At 37.9% G+C, this 16,028-nt stretch overlaps 1 non-coding gene across 1 annotated transcript; it reads right to left on the reverse strand.

Moving 5' to 3' along the window:
* Positions 1 to 15,415: 15,415 nt before the first annotated feature.
* On the reverse strand, positions 15,416 to 15,521 carry LOC122035586. The gene has a single exon (XR_006127124.1). It is a non-coding gene; the product is annotated as a small nucleolar RNA R71 (small nucleolar RNA).
* Between the last annotated feature and the right edge of the window lie 507 nt (positions 15,522 to 16,028).

Here is a 16,028-nt window from a genome sequence, read left to right on the forward strand (position 1 = left end):
TTACGTACTAGTGAAAATAATAATCAACTTGCTTTGGCCCGTCATTATACCACTTTGTGCGCATCCTTAATAAGATCCGAGGTAGCTAATCCCGATCCTATTAAGGTGCTACTAGGCGATCTAGGGGCCTAGGGGCGATCTAGGAGCCCACCCATGGACCTTGTGTCCAGTTCATGCCATCTTAAAGTAAAATAGTTTCTTTTTAATACTTCTTTCTTATACTTGCACTAGCTTATCATTTCAACAAACACCTTGTGTGCACTTAATCCCTCACCCTTATAGGGAAGCACCGTGGGGGCACTTGATTATGCTTCTTAATCCCAAAACTCAATGGGAAGCAAATCAAATACTCTAAACGTGCTCTTAGTCCCAAAACTTTAGAGGGCATCTTACAATCATACATCTATCTCCTTTAACAAACATAAAACATATCATGGCATGATTCTTCTTTTAACTTGCATAGATACATACTACAACATGCATCGACAAAGCAACTTATACCGTAGGTGAGAAGTACTTACATCCTTTTACTATTTCTTACTCTTACACCGTAAGGATTAGGGAGAACGAACTCTCTTGTATGCCCCACCCTCCAAATGGACCTTCCCACGTGTACCACTTCCTTGGGAGAATCCTCCCCTTAGATTCTCCCCTTGAAAACCTTAAGAATTGAAGCCTTAGGGTTCCTTGGTCGAAACTTGCAAGGGGGTAGAAGAGAATTTCGGCTAGGGAAAGGAAGAGAAGATGAAAACTAGGGTTTTCTCTCATCCATCCCCTTTTATACTAAGTGGAAGTTGAAACATCTCCTCCCACAAAATCTGTTTATAAGGAATTATTTCCTATTGCCAATGTGATGCTTTACCACCACCTAATGGCTACTTAAATTAATTCCATGTAAGAGATCTAGGGTTCAATCCTAGCTCGGGCCATTTATGATTGTATTTTTATTTATTTTTCTCTTCTTCTACTTCTTTTTGCTTTATTTAAATAGAGAAAATTTATGGGCGTTACAATCCCTCATACCTTATACAAAATTCATCCTCGAACTTAGAACAATTGTGGATACTTCTGTTTCATATCATCCTCACGTTCCCATGTTGCTTCTTCATACTGTTGACTTTGCCACAACACTTTTACTAACGGTATCCCTTTGTTTCTCAGTTTTTTAACTTCTCGATCTATTATCTGAATAGGCCGACTTTCATAACTGAGATCCTCTTGAACTTGTACCGTCTGTGGTTCAATCACTTGGTTTATATCGGGAATATGCTTCTTCAGCATTGAGACATGAAATACATTATGAACAGTTGACATTTCCTGAGGTAGTTCCAACTCATAAGCTACCTTGCCAACTCTTTTGGTGATCAAGTATGGCCCCACATATCGTGGACTCAACTTTCCTTTCTTCCCAAACCGCATTACTCCTTTCATAGGAGCTACTTTGAGGAATACTGAATCCCCAACCTCGAATTCTAGCGGTCTACGACGCACATCCGCATAGCTCTTCTGCCGGCTCTGAGCAGTTTCTATTATCTGGCGGATGTTCTGAATAGTTTTGGAGGTGTCTTCGATGAGGTCTGTCTGGAGTCCCATTTCTTTCTTTTCACCACCTTCATACCAACAGATGGGAGATCTACATCTCCTCCCATATAGAGCCCCGTAGGGTGCCATTCCGATAGTAGCTTGATAACTATTATTGTATGCAAACTCTACTAAGCATAGGTATCGACACCAGCTCCCTTTGAAATTTAAGGCACAAGCCCGTAGCATATCCTCCAAAACTTGGTTCACCCGTTCTGTTTGCCGATCAATTTGAGAATGAAATGCAATGCTAAACCACAGCTTAGTACCAAGAGCTCTCTGAATACACTCCCAAATGTGTGAAGTAAAGCGGCCGTCTCTATCAGAAATTATGATTTTGGGAACTCCATGCAATCTAATAACCTCTTTCACATACAATTATGCTAACTGCTCAATAGAGTAGGATATTCTGATTGCTAGGAAATGAGCAGACTTAGTCAATCTATCTACTATTACCCAGATAGCATCATAACCGTTCATAATTCTGGGTAATCCTACTATAAAATCCATAGATATATCCTCCCACTTCCACTCTGAGATCTGGATAGGCTGTAGAACTCTGCCTAGTCTCTGATGTTCTGCTTTGACCCGTTGACACGTCATACAGGTACTGATGTATCCAGCAACATCTCTCTTCATTCTAGACCACCAGAAGCATTCCTTTAAATCTTGGTACATCTTGGTGGAACCAAGATGCATCGCATAGGGTGTTTTATGGGCTTCATATACAATTTTCTTTCGCAGTTCTTCTTGATTAGGGGCACAAAGATGATTTCCATAATATAGCATCCCACGGTCTGATATTTAAAACTCCCCATTTTCTCCTTCTTGTATTCCCTGCTTGATCTTCTGAATATTAGGATCTTCATCCTGCCCTTTCTGTATATTGTCAAGCAAGGTTGACACTAGTGTCAAAGTGGAAAGCTGCCTAATAATAATTTCTAGCCCAAAATTTACTACTTCCTTCCGTAGGGGTTGGGACATGGCATATAAGGACAATAGAGTTACGCAAGATTTTCTACTTAGCGCATCTGCCACTTTGTTCTCCTTCCCTGGATGGTAGAAGATTTCATAATCATAGTCTTTGGCTAACTCAAGCCATCTCCATTGTCTCATGTTTAGGTCTTTCTGAGTGAAGAAATACTTCAGACTCTAGTGATCAATGTAAATCTTGCACTGAGCTCCGTATAAATAATGCCTCCAGATTTTGAGAGTGAAAACTACTGTTGCTAACTCAAGGTCATGAGTAGGATAGTTCTTCTCATAGTCCTTGAGTTGTCTCGAGACATAGGCAATAACTTTGCCATTCTGCATCAATACAACTCTGAGTCCCAATTTAGAGGCATCACTGTAAATATCGAAGCTCTCGCCATTCTCTGAAAGAGTCAGGATTGGAGCACTGGTCAGTCTCCTTTTTAGTTCAATGAAACTCTTCTCACAATCCCTTGTCCACTCAAATTTTCTATTCTTTCTGGTAAGTACTGCTATCAATGGAGAGGCGATCCTTGAGAAGTTCTCTACAAATTTCCTATAATAGTATGCTAATCCAAGGAAACTTCCGATTTCACTGACATTCCTGGGTCTATTCCAGTTACTCACAGCTTCTATTTTTGTCGGGTCTACCATGACCCCATCCTTGGAAATAATGTGACCTAGGAAGGACACTTGATCGAGCCAAAACTCGCACTTGGAGAACTTCGCGTACAACTGTCTCTGCTGAAGAATCTGTAACACTATTTTCAGATATTTAGCATGTTCTTCCTATGTCCTGGAGTATATAAGAATATCATCTATGAAGACAATCACAAACTTATCCAAATATGCTTTGAACACTCTATTCATCAGATCCATAAACGTAGCCGGAGCGTTTGTCACTCCAAAAGGCATGACTACGAACTCGTAGTGTCCATACCTCATTCAGAATGTCGTGTTCGGTACATCATTTGCTCTCACTTTCACTTGATGATATCCGGACCGCAAGTCTATCTTGGAAAAGATTGTGGCTCCCTTTAACTGATCAAATAGATCATCAATCCTCGGTAAGGGATACCTGTTTTTGATTGTTACTTTGTTCAGCGCTCGATAGTCCACACACATTCGCATGGACTCATCCTTCTTCTTTATGAACAACACTGGAGCTCCCCATGGTGAGTGACTAGGGCAAATGAAGCCCTTGTCGAGTAGCTCCTGTAACTGCCCCTGTAGTTCTTTCAATTCTGCTGGAGCCATGCGGTAGGGTGCTTTTGAGATTGGATGGGTACCAGGGATGAGTTCAATCTCAAATTCAATTTCCCTATTTAGTGCTAAACCTGGCAACTCCGCGGGAAACACTTCCGGGTAATCATACACGACTCTAACTTCCTCTAGCTCTTTGTTTCTTTCTTGCTGGGTATTAACCACATGAGCTAGAAACCCAGCACATCCATCGGCTAACATCTTCTGAGCTTTCAGGGCTGATAAAAATTTCTGGGTTCTCTTCTTTGAATCTCCAATGAACTCAAACTTAGACTCTGCCTCAGGTTGGAATAGAACCCTTCACTTATGGCACTCGATGGAAGCACCATAATTGCTCCGGAAATCTATCCCAAAAATGTAACACCCATAGGGTCCTTAGCAAAATTCTAGAATATTCTATCATGAATAAAGAAAAATATATACTTTAGTTGAATTTTGCTCCTAGCCGAACACTTAAACAAATAAAATAAAAATAAAAATACATAAGGTCTAGGACTTGAACTCTAGATCTCTCATTAGATGCCTGAATAAGATAACCACTAGACCAAGAGAAATTATTGTTAGGAAATAGAGGGAAACCATAATTAAATGTAAGAAGAAAAGACTCTTCTCTTAGAAGGAGAAGTGAGAGTTGTCTTCTCCCTCTCTAATGAAGAGATGCTCTAGAATATTCCTTTCTTACTCACCAAGAAGGGATGTATCTAGACTTTTCTCTTAATTATGAAGAGAGTAAAAGAAAGGAGGAAGAAAAATATATTTTCCTTCCTCCTCTCATAATGAATAAAAGGAGGAAATTAATGATGAGTTGTCATTTGCTCTCATTCTCCTCCTACTCTCCCTCACCGTGACCTCTCTCTCTCCCTCTCATCCTCTTGCCGAGACCAAGGAGCAAGGAAGCTCTCCTCTAGGAAGGATTCATAAGCAAGGTTCCCTCCTTAGAGAATTTAGCGAAGGATGTGAGTATTCCCCTCACTGCAGTACAAGTTGTTGTCGAATCGATCGTTAAGTTTTTTTTTCAAGAGTTTTCAAAACCGTAAAATTTCCTTGTGGGTTTTGATGGATGATCTTTTAGGGTCAACAAGTTTCAAGTTATGTTTTATAAAAAAAAAAAAGAAATCTAAACCCTCACTATGAATATTTCGGCCAAGAGACAAAAGAGGGTTAAGGCTAGGTTCTTTTTCTTGTGAGAACATGCTTGATTTCATACTTATATGATATGTGAATTTTATGTGTTGATAGTTAAGTTCTCATTCTTCATGTTGTGACAAAAACAAGGAGATTTCTATACATATGTTTCGGCCAACATGACTTATAGGCCTTAGGTCAAGAATTTTGCATAGAAACCATAGTAGTTGTACTCTTTTATGATGTAGGAAATTTTATATGTGGATAACTTAATTTTTTATGCTTGATATGGAATGAAAAATCATGAAACCCTACTGATATGTTTCGGCAAAAATTTAGATAAATAAGTTAGGGTTATAATTTTGAATTCAAATAGTCTCATTCATGAAGTATGGTGACTTGTATGTGCTTGTACAATGCCTTGTATATACTTAGATTAAGTTTGCATGTTATATGGTTAAGTTTTATGCTTCATATGGAATAAAATGATATGAAACCCTACTGATATGTTTTGGCCAAGTTGAGATAAATAGGTTAGGGTTAAAGTTTTGAACTCAAATAGGCTTATTCATGAAGTATAATGTCTTGTATATGCTTGTATAGTGCCTTGTATATGCTTAGATCAAATTTGCATGTTATATGTTTAAGTTGTATGCTTCATATGGAATAAAATGATATGAAACCCTACTGATATGTTTCGGCCAAATTGAGATAAATAGGTTAAGGTTAAAGTTTTGAACTCTAATAGGCTTATTCATGAAGTATAGTGCCTTGTATATGCTTGTATAGTGCCTTGTATATACTTAGATCCAATTTGCATGCCATATGTTTAAGTTTTATGCTTCATATGGAATAAAGTGATATGAAACCCTACTGATATGTTTCGGCCAAATTGAAATAAATGGGTTAGGGTTAGAGTTTTGAACTCAAACATGCTTATTCATGAAGTATAATGCCTTGTATGTGCTTAGGTCAAGTTTACATGTTATGTGGATAAGTTTTATGCTTCATATGGAACCAAATGATATAAGAACCCTACTAATATGTTTCGGCCAAATTGAGATAAATGGATTTAGGTTAGAGTTTTGAACTCAAACATGCTTATTCATGAAGTATAATGCCTTGTATGTGTTTAGATCAAGTTTACATGTTATGTGGGTAAGTTTTATGCTTAATATGGAATGAAATGAGGATGAAACCTACTGATGTGGTTCGGCCAAGATGGATTAATTGGGTTAGGAAAGAGTTTAAACCTAACTAAACATGTTATGTATTCTCATGATATGCAGCCTTTGATATATGAGTAGATTAAGCTTTCATGCTTCATGATATGATGAAAATATGCCTTATGATATGTTGCATTGCTATGTCTTATGATATGATATGCCATGTTCATGATATGATATGATAGACTTATGACATGATATGCCATGTTAATGATATGATATGCTAGACTCATGATATGATATGCCATGTTCATGATATGTATGCTAAGTTCATGAGATGATATGCCATGTTTGATGATATGAAAATGACATGTTATACTTTATGTTATGATAAGAACATGTTATGTTTCATAATGCATGTATGAATGGCTTATGTAAGAAGAAAAGCCTAAAGAGTTGCTTCCCTTAAGCTGAGACCAAGAGCACTCTTCATGTTATGGAAAAGAGTTGCTTCCCTTAAGTTGGGATCAAGAGCACTCTTCATGCTATGGTAAAGAGATGCTTCCCTTAAGTTGGGATCAAGAGCTCTCTTCATGATATGACAAGAATTATGACATGTATGATATGATGAGATATGATATGCATGATATTTTACTTTGTATGGCTTGTACCAAGGGTGGGCTCCATAAGCGCCCCGGGGTCGACGGACTATGAACGAACCTCGTTAAGGGATGGGCTCCTCAGTACACCCCTAGGTCGACAAACTATGAACGAACCTAGATCCCTATTAGGTTCGGGGCTAGCTACCCTGTCCTAGGGATTGCGCGCATTTATGTTTACATGTGGTACAAGCCAGGGCCCTTCTCATGATGATGATATGATATTCAAGTATGTATACTATATGTTTTGAAAGAAGCATGATGCATATGTGCATTCCATGATACATGTTTTAAAAATATACATATTGCATCTACATGCACATATTTATGAAATTATGTTTATGCACCCTTATGAACAGGTATGAGTTATGATACATGTTTACATGATATGATAGACTTCATGATATGTGCTTACAGAATGTGATATGAATCATGATATACACTCACATGATATACTTTGATATGTTATGCTCCTTATGTGATATGATATATTATGTTCTGCTTTCTCTCATGTTATGTTATGAGATGTTATGGTTTTTACATGATAAGATATGTTCTATGTTAAGATTCTCCATGCTATGTTATGCTATGCTATGGTTTCTATATGTTATGTTATGTTATGTGTTTTTTTTCGGATTTATGGGTAGGCAAGGACCTCACTAAGCCTTTAGCTTATAGCTACACGTTTTCCTTGTACTGCAGATAAAGGCAAGGAATGGATCAATTAAGGGGAGTAGCAGGAAAGGTGATGGATGTGTGTGGAAGTGCTCGGTGGATAGATCTACTTAAGTTTTGGAACTTATAATTAGTTAAGCTGTGCATGTGAACTAAGTTGGACCCTATGCTTATGATGATGATTTCAGCTAGTATTTCATACACTTATGATATTTTACTCATGTTAGAATGATGATGATATGATGAAATGTTCAGTATGCTTTGATTCACATGCCATGATAAGTAAACTAAATGCAAATGATAAAAGAAATTTTTTTTTAATAAGTCTTCCGCTGCCATGAATCCATATGCATTAGTAATTGATGTCTATGTTTCAGTGATGTCCGTCCCTCCGGGGTGGCCTTAGTGCTACCTGGAAGGGCGGGCGTTACAAAAAATAACATCATAATCAGACATGTTCAGCAAGATCTGATCGTTGTATAGTTCTCTGTCTGAAATTTTGACTGGCACAGCTCGCAGCCAGTGCGTAGATGTCATTATCTCACCTGAGGGTAATGTCATCAAGAATTGTCCGCTTAGGACCTCCAGGGGTATACCTATTCTTTCAGCAAATACTATGGAGACAAACGAATGTGTTGGCCAGGTATCAAATAGCACAGTTGCATATTAATTAAAAATGCATATCTGACCTGTGACAATGGTGGAGGCGTTTGCTACCTCCTCTCTTGTAAGGGAGAACACTCGAGCATTTGTAGAACTTGGTGGAGCTTCTAGTCCACCTTGGCTAACATGAGGACCCTCCAACGCGTCCTGCATTTGGTGTTGCTGTGCCTGCTTGCCTCCATATTGCACAGGTTGTGCAGAAGGAAGGTTGATCTTGGTCGGGCAATTCTTAGCCATATGCCCATCTTGACCACATGTATAACAACCACTCGTGCCCTTGCGACAGATTCCAGGATGCAACTTCTCGTAGGTGGAACAGGTGGCATACTTAGGTTGCTTGTTTACAGATCCTCCCTTCTTATTACTCCACTGCTTCCTCTTGGAGTTCCCTTTCTAGGTTGACCCATGACTCTGGGGTTTCTGAGTGCCAGAACTCCCTTGACCTTTGTTCTCCATCAGTATTGACTTCTGTTGCTTAATACTATTCAGATAATGCTCCATGATTAATCTTGGTTGGTCCTAGGAAGATCATACCGGTTCCATTGTATAAAAATTTGTACAAGTCCTAAACCTTTCCTAACAACCTATTGTGTTCTTTAGAAATTAAATTCGGAATCGCAAACGGAACTTACCATTATTGATTCCAAATTTAACTTATCTGTTCTTAATGGTTTAGACTTGGATCGCAAACGATGCTTAACATTATTGATCCAAATCCACCTATGTTATAAATTTAATTAAATATTAATTCTAAAATTGGCTTCTAGGACTGCATGGCGAGGCACTAGTCCTTCTTGTGTATGGGATCATCCACCACCGCCTAGACAAAGCCTTTTAAAGAAATATAATACTTAATTTCCTTATATAACTCTAGGTTTAACCAAAAAGAACAATTGAATCACAAATTTGAAAAACAAAAATCAAAAGAAGCACAACTTCGAATATCTAATATGAAAATCTAGAATCTCTAGCCTCTTGTGTTTGGAATTCATACAAAGAAAAACTAGTATGATGCAGAAAAAAATTACTAGTTATACTTTTCTTTGTATGCAACGACCTCTTGATCTTCTACCATATTCCTCCTTATCTCGGACGTTGTGTGGACAACGATCTACCGAGATGAGAACCACCCAAGCCCTTCTTCTTCCTTCTTGCAAGTTTCGACCAAGCACTTCTCTTTGGGATGAAAAGTTTCGGCCACCACCACCAAGCTCCAAGGGATGCTAGAAACAAAACCTCCTTTCTCTCTTTCTTCTCCTAGATAGAACCGGCCACCAACAAAAGCTCCAAGAGAGGGATGAAAATCTGCCACTAAAGAAGAAGAGAAGAGGAGAAGAGCTAAGTCTAGGGCCGGCCACCACCAAGGAAGAGAGGAAAGAAGATAGAATAGAGTTATGTCTCATGAAGGCACCCCTACCCCTCTTTTATATTCCTTGGTCTTGGGAAATAAAGATAAATTAAATAAAACCTTCCTTATTTTCTTTTCCATGAAAAGGAAAATTTTAATTGATTAAAACCAATTTCCTTTTCCTAAATATGGCCGACCACCTCATTGCTCCAAGCAAGGAAAGTTTTATCACAAAATTAAAACTTCCTAATTTATTTCCGAAAATTTTAAAATAAAACTTTCTCTAATAATTTTTTTCCTTCATGGTTGGCTATAAAAGGAATTTTATAAATTAAAATCTCTCTATTAAAACATGTGGATGATTTCCAAAAAGGAAAGTTATCTTTTAAAATTAAAATCTTCCTCTCAATCTACAAATAAGGAAAGATATCAAATCTTTTCTTAATCTTTTGTAGAAACTTATAAAAGGGAAAATTTATAATTTTAAAACTCTCTTTTAAATCATGAACATGGTTACAAAAAAGGAAAGTTTTCTCAAAATTAAAATCTTCCATTCAATCTACAAATAAGGAAAGATATCAAATCTTTTCTTAATCTTTTGTAGAAAACTATAAAAGGAAAGATTTATAATTTTAAACTCTCTTTTAAAACCATAGAATCCACATAAGAAAAATTTTAAAAAATTAAAACCCTTTTAATTTGATGTGGTCGGCCACAGCAAGCTTGGGTTTAAGCTAGGGCCGACCACACAACTTGGCTCATCCTATTTGCTTGGTGCCCAAGCTTGGGTTCCAGGCTTGCTTGGCCGACCACCTTAGGATAGGTATAAAGGTGGGTATAATACTTTATAAATAAGAGGCTACGATAGGGACCGAGAAGAGGAATTGGTTTTGGTCTCCCAATGAAATTAAGCTTCCCGTGTTCACCCCGAACACCCAACTTAATTTCATCAATAATAATTCATACCACTAAAGAATTATTATTGAACTATCGCACCAATCCCAAATTACATTTTGGGCTCCTTCTTATTAAGAGTGTGTTAATCTCCCTGTGTTTAAGATGTCAAATATCCACTAATTAAATGAGTTACTAACAACTCACTTCAATTAATATCTTAGTCCAAGAGTAGTACCACTCAACCTTATCGTCATGTCAGACTAAGTCCACCTGCAGGGTTTAACATGACAATCCTTATGAGCTCCTCTTGGGGACATTATCAACCTAGATTCCTAGGACACAGTTTCCTTCTATAATCAATAATACACACTATAAGTAATATCTTTTCCCAACTTATCGAGATTTTTGATTTATCGAGCTAAATCTCATCCTTTGATAAGTTAAAGAAATAAATACTAAATATATGTGTTTGTTATTATATTAGGATTAAGAGCACATACTTCCATAATAACTAAGGTCTTGTTCTTTTATTAAGTTAGTATAAAAAGAACTTATCTTAAATGGTCCTGCTCAATACACTTAGAGTGTACTAGTGTAATTTATTAATCAAGATAAACTAATACATAATTACACTACGACTATTTCGATGGTTTGTTCCTTTCCATCTTAGTTGCGAGCTCCTCTTTATAATTTATAAAGAACCGATAACATGATCTTCTGTGTGTGACACCACACACCATGTTATCTACAATATAAATGAATTGAACAACTACACTTAGCATAAATGTAGACATTTTTAACCAATGTGATTCTTTATTTCAAAACAAATGTTTACAAAAGCTAGGCTTTTAGTATACACTATAACAATCTCCCACTTATACTAAAAGACTAAGCTGCCATATCTGCTGTCATACATCTGATTCTCATCCCCTCCACATGCCGATCAAAAGCTTTCACCAGAAGGGCCTTAGTGAAAGGATCTACCAGGTTATCTGCTGATGCAATCTTGGTGACAACAACTTCTCCTCGCTTGATGATGTCTCGTATCAGGTGGTACTTGCGCTCTATACATTTACTTGCCTTATGGGCTCGTGGTTCCTTTGAGTTTGCAACTGCACCGCTATTATCATAATAAATTGTGATGATTTTGGGCAAACCAGGAATCACATCTAAGTCCATTAGGAAGTTCCTAAGCCATACAGCTTCTTTGGCTGCCTCAGAGGCTGCCACGAACTCAGCTTCAATGGTTGAGTTTGAAATACATTTCTGCTTAATACTCCTCCATGCAATGGCGCCACCTCCTAAAGTAAACACATAGCCTGATGTAGACTTACTATTGTCCCTATCTGATTGGAAGTCTGAATCCGTGTAACCCACAGGGAGCAAATCATCTGCTTAGTAAACTATCATATAATCTCTAGTCATTCTCAGGTACTTCAATATATACTTTACAGCAGTCCAATGTCCTTGTCCAGGGTTACTTTGATATCTGCTAACCATGCCCATGGCAAAATAGATATCAGGTCTCGTACACAGCATTGAATACATTAGGCTTCCTACAACCGAAGCATAAAGAACTTCCTTCATGTCCTCTATCTCTTTTGATGTCTTTAGAGACATCTCTTTAGATAAAGCTACTCCATACCGAAAAGGTAAAAAACCTTTCTTAGAGTTTTGCATGCTAAAACGAACAAGGATTGTATCTATATATGAAGCTTGAGATAGGCATAACATCCTTTTCTTGCGATCCCTTATCACTTTGATCCCAAGAATATGTGCACATTCTCCTAAGTCCTTCATATCGAATTGTCTGGACAACCATACCCTTACGTCTGATAACACTTTTACATTGTTGCTAATTAATAAAATGTCATCTATGTATAGTACAAGGAATACCACCACGTTTCTGTTACACTTCTTGTATACACAAGACTCATCCGGACACTGAATAAATCCATATGACTGGATTACTTCGTTAAACCGGATGTTCCAAGATCTTGAAACTTACTTTAGTCCATAAATCGACCGATTTAGCTTGCATACTAGATGCTCTTTGCCTTTTTCAATGAACCCCTCTGGTTGCTTCATATGGATGTTTTCTTCAAGACTTCCGTTAAGGAAAGCTGTCTTGACATCTATTTGACAAACCTAATAATCCATATGAGCGGAAATGGATAAGAGTATCCGGATAGACTTAAGCATGGCTACCGGCGAAAAAGTTTCCTCATAATCGATTCCCTCTTTCTGAGTGTACCCTTTCGCTACAAGCCTTGCTTTGAAGGTTTCCACCTTTCCATCTATCCCTCTTTTCCTTTTATAGATCCACTTACATCTAATGGCTTTTACCCCATTTGGTGGTTCTACAAGCTCCCAGACCTTATTAGAATACATAGATTCTATTTCAGAATTCATCGCTCTTTGCCAAGATGCTGCATCTATATCTTGGAGTGCTTCGTCATATGTTCTGGGATCAAGTTCATGTTTACCTGGGACCAAGTCCGACAACTCTCCCAAAAACATGAATCTTTCAGGTTGCCTAACAACTCTCCCACTACGACGAGGCACTGTCTGTAACTGTGCATCATTTGTGACACATGTTGCAGTTCCTTGTGGTACTTCATCTTGTACTATTGGTACTAAAGTAGACGCGTCCTCTCTAATTTCTTCTAGAACAATTTCACTTATGGTCTTATAGTTCATTACATAATCTTCTTCTAGAAATCAAGCATTGGTGCTAACAATGATCTTCTGATTTTTGGGATTATAAAACAAACCACCTTTCGTTCCCTTAGGATATCCCACAAACAGACAAACTTCTGTACATGATTCCAACTTGTCAGTATCTCCCTTCAGCACATGTGCTGGACTACCCCATATCCGAATATGACTCAGACTTGGCTTACACCCATTCCATAATTCCATGGGAGTAGAAGGAACTATTTTAGAAGGTACCATATTCAGAATGTACACTGCTATTTCCAAAGTATATCCCCAAAATGAATTTGGTAATTTTGAATAACTCATCATCGATCTAACCATTTCCATAAGAGTCTTATTCCTTCTTTCTGCCACACCATTCTGTTGGGGTGTACCAGGTGCAGACAATTAGGATTAGATTCCGGCTTTTGATAAGTAATTCCTAAACTCTCCAAAGAGGTATTCGCCATCACGGTCAGACCGTAGTGTCTTGATACTTTTACCAAGATGTTTCTCCATATCAACCCTATATTCTTTGAAATTATCAAAGCATTTAGACTTGCGGTACATCAAGTAAATGTATCCATATCTTGAATAATCATCTATGAAAGAGACAAAATATTCATAACCACCTCTTGCCCGGATAGACATAGGACCACACAAATCAGAATGAACCAGCTGTTCTAACATATCTTTGGCTCTATACCCCTTGGCTTTAAAAGGTCTCTTGGTCATTTTACCTTCCAAGCAGGATTCACATGTTGGAAAATTTTCCAACACTAATGAACCCAAGAGTCCATCGGTTATAAGCCTTTGAATCCTACTTAAGTTAATATGACCAAGCCTTAGATGCCAAAGATATGTTTGGTTCATCTCCGAAGGTTCCTTTCTCTTATTTGAATTAGAAGATGTGTTATTAATTTCCATTTGTTGCTTTGTAGGGGAAATTGAATTTAAAGTATATAAATTGCAAACCAATGCACCAAAACAGATAATAACTCTTTTTCTCTTTATAACCACATTGTTATTAAAAGAAACAGAATATCCATCCAAATACAGTTTAGAAACTGAAATTAAATTCTTTATGAAATTGGGTACATAAAGACAATTTCTTAAAACCAAACTTCTATTTCTATCAAAAGATAAGTAGACGTCTCCCACTGCAATAGCCACCACCTTAGTAGCATTGCTGATGTACGTAGATTATATACACTTATTTAGCATGTTTTGACGCACATTCACATATTTTGCACATGCTTTGTCTACGTATTTTTATACTTCCAACTTTCCTTTTAGCATATTTACTCTTTTTGTTTGGAGATCTACTTTTGTGCATTTTCTGTACACAAGAGTCGAAATTGGTGAAGGTTTTGTGTTTAAGGCCAAATCCGCAAGTGAAGCAAAGGAGGAAGGCACCATTCTTGTACCTCACACGACCCTGCCATGGGGGGTTGCCCAGGCCGTGTGGAGTTCCTTGGCCGTGTGGATGCAACAGAGATGGAAGTTACCACGACCGTGTGAACCTCACACGGTCGTGTAAAGATTTGAAGCCAGATGGAGCCCTGGCCATGTACACCACACGACCATGTGAGATTTCCAGAGACCAGGAAGGCCCTGACCGTGTACATCACACGACCGTGCAGGATTTCCAGTGAGCAAGAGGGCCCTGTCCGTGTACACCATACGGCCGTACCAAGTTTCCAGAGGCGGAGCCAGTGCAGGCCGTGTAGATCTACATGGTCGTACAAGGGGAGCATTGGCAGAAGCAAGCCATGACCATGTAAAGATTTGAAGCCAGATGGAGCCTTGGCCATGTAACTTCTCTCTATTTTTCTCTTGATTTAGTTTCTTTCTTTCTTTTTCTTTTATACTTATCTTGCTATCTTGTTCTTGTGTATGCAAAGATCTAACTTTGTAGGAGAACTTCTTCCTCTTGATCCCGAGATAGACAGAACATTTCATAGAAGAAAAATTCTACAAAGATAACAAGAAGAACAAGAACATTCTATCATGGTGAATATACCACTAAAGGATTATGCAGCACCTTATGCTAGGGGTTTTCGATCTAGTATTTCAAGGCCTTCAGTTGAAGCAAACAATTTTGAGATCAAACCTGTAATTATATCTATGGTGCAGCAAAATTAGTTTGGTGGAGGACCGCATGAAGACCCAAATCAATACTTGGAAGTCTTCTATGAAATATGCGGCACAATGAAAATGAATGGTGTTCCTTCAGAGGCAGTGCACCTTTTCTTTGAGAGATAGAGCCAAGTAATGATTGAATTCTTTGGCTCCAAATAGCATCACCACATGGGAGCAATATGAGCAACAATTCCTCGACAAATTCTATCCTCCAAGTAAAATAGCTCATATGAGGAATCTTATTGCAAGCTTCAAGCAAGAAGACTCTGAATCTTTATTTGAAGCTTGGGATAGATACAATAGTATGCTTAGACAATGCCCACACCATGGTTTGGAAAGGTAGTTAGTGCTACATACATTTTATAATGACATTAATTATCATACAAAAGTGTTCCTTGATTCAGCTGTTGGAGGGACACTTATGAATAAGAGCTTGGATGAAGCCGAGGAGATAATTGAAAGTGTAGCACAAAACCACCATCAATGGGCTAATGAAAGAAGTGGTGGCTATTCTTGTATAAACCCAACAACAAAAGCATCAGGAAAATTTGATGTTGATGCAGTGACCTTATTGGCTGCAACACTGGATGCTCTTACAAAAAGATTTGAGAATATGGGAGCTATTTCAAATACGGTCAATGTCGTTCTTTCTTCTTGTGAAGTATGTGGAAGTTCTGAACATTCAAATGACTCATGTCCATTAGGAGCTATCACTGCACAAATCAATCAATTAGAGTAATGTGATGCAATCATGGGTTTCAATCAAAGGCAGAACAACCCATACTCAAATACCTACAACCCTGGATGGAAAAGTCATCCTAATTTTTCCTATAGAAATAA

Source organism: Zingiber officinale, chromosome 11B, assembly GCF_018446385.1.
Source record: "Zingiber officinale cultivar Zhangliang chromosome 11B, Zo_v1.1, whole genome shotgun sequence".
Lineage (NCBI taxonomy): Eukaryota > Viridiplantae > Streptophyta > Magnoliopsida > Zingiberales > Zingiberaceae > Zingiber > Zingiber officinale.